The sequence below is a fragment of the Chiloscyllium plagiosum genome, chromosome 7 (assembly GCF_004010195.1).
Source record: "Chiloscyllium plagiosum isolate BGI_BamShark_2017 chromosome 7, ASM401019v2, whole genome shotgun sequence".
NCBI lineage: Eukaryota > Metazoa > Chordata > Chondrichthyes > Orectolobiformes > Hemiscylliidae > Chiloscyllium > Chiloscyllium plagiosum.
Genome location: NC_057716.1, coordinates 98,657,636 through 98,659,869, shown reverse-complemented (window position 1 = coordinate 98,659,869; position 2,234 = coordinate 98,657,636).

Sequence of the window (2,234 nt, the reverse complement as noted above, 5' to 3'; positions counted from 1 at the left end):
CTTTTCGCCAAAAGCACATGCAACACTGGCTTGTAATCTCCAGCTTGAGACTCCAGCTTGTGTGGTTAGGAATTCAATCAGCTGTGGAACTGAAACTAGCCATGACATTGTGGTTAAAAGAAAAACTCAAGTGACATTGTGAGGTTGGGAGAAGCCAGGACTTTGATTGAAGAAGGGCAAGTGGGAACATAGCTGAGGCACTCAACGTCAAGAAGAGTTTAAAAGAAATAGTTGAAGAAAAGTTTTTCCTTTGGCAGAGGGATTGAGAGTGGAAGATCACTGGTTTATGTTGGTCTGAAAAAGAACTGAAAGCAAAATGGGGGAGAATTGTTTTATAATTCAGAGTTAATATGGCTTGGAATGCACTGTCTGAAAAGATTGACAGAGGCAGGTTGAAACATGGCTTTCATTAAGGCATTTCTGGAAGAGAAAAATAAATGCAAGGTTATAGGTAAAGGAGTGGTGGTGGCACTGACTGGGTTGACCTACAGAGAGCTAGCAAGCTCATAGTGGACTGAATGACCCCCACCCTTTATGTAACCATTTTATGGATCTTGATCAGATAGGCCAATGGGCTGAGGAGTGGCAGATAAATGTGAGGTGCTGCATTTTGGAAAGGCTATTCAAAGCAGGACTTATACACTTATTGGTAAGGTCCTAGGGAGTTGTTGTTGAACAAAGAGACCTTGGGGCCCAGGTTCATCTTTTCTTGAAAATTAAGTCACAGGTAGATAGGATAGTGAAGAAGGCATTTGATATGCTTTCCTTTATTGGTTTGAGCATTGATTATAGGAGTTGGGAGGTCATGTTGCAGCTGTACAGGCCACGTTTGGAATATTGCATGCAATTCTGGTCTCCCTCCTATAGGAAGAATATTGTGAAACTTGAAAGGGTTTAGAAAAGATTTTCAAAGATATTGCCAGGGTTGGAGGGTTTGAGTTATAGGGAGAGGCTGAATAGGCCGGGGCTGTTTTCCCTGGAGCATTGAAGGCTGTGGGTGACCTTATAGAGGTTTATAAAATCACGAGGGGCATGGATAGGATAAATAGACAAGGTCTTTTCCCTTGGGTGGGGGAGTCCAGAACTAGAGGGCATAGGTTTAGGGTGAGAGGGGAAAAATATAAAAGAGACCTAAGGGGCAATTGTTCCGCGCAGAGGGCGGTGTGTGTATGGAATGAGCTGCCAGAGGAAGTGGTGGAGGCTGGTACAATTACAACATTTAAAAGGCATCTGGATGGGTATATGAATAGGAAGGGTTTAGAGGGATATGGGCCAAGTGCTGGCAAATGGGACTAGATTAGGCTAGAATATCTGGTTGGCACGGACAGGTTGGACTGAAGGGTCTGTTTCCGTGCTGTACATCTCTATGACTCTATGAACTGAATTCACTGATCTTCTTTAGGGGCAGCGATATGTTGGGCTTGTCTATTCGACCTTGTGAGCCACTTGGCGATAATCAAATGCTACAATAATGCAACTCAGTACCAGCCCCTAGCCAGGGACGGCCAGCTACACCTACACATCGAAATGTTTTTTTTTGTTTTAATGTCAGCCTATACTTGAGTAGGAGGAAAGCCATCAACATTTTTAAAAGCTGACCTTCCTATTTTTAAAAGCACTTTGTTTAAGACAGACTAGAAGGGGCCCCCGAGAGTGAAAATGCCAGTTCACATTGTAATTCAAAACACAAATAAATAGCTCCCTGTTGTTTTCAGATCTGGTGGCTAGTCATATACTGACAATATTAGGAACGCAATGATAATGATTTCATTTCAATTATTTGTATACGTATTCTAAAAATATGGATACTTCAAAAGGCTGTTATTAATCAAAGGCAATGTTCAATTTGTTTAGAATTGAAATTGACATTCAGGCTTTCAAAGCTTTGACGAAAAATCCATTTTATCAATCCAAGGTAAACAAAACCAACTTCACAAATTAAGTATTCCTTTTTACGTAGATGATGACTGCTTTGCTGATTCAAGAAAGTGATTGTATTTATATAACATTGCCTAACATCTCAGACCCCACCCCTCCAACCGGAACAAGGACAGAACGCCCCTGGTGCTCACCTTCCACCCTACCAACCTTCGCATAAACCAAATCATCCGTTGACATTTCCGCCACCTCCAAAAAGACCCCACCACCAGGGATATATTTCCCTCCCCACCCCTTTCCGCTTTCCGCAAAGACCGTTCCCTCCGTGACTACCTGGTCAGGTCCACGCCCCCCCA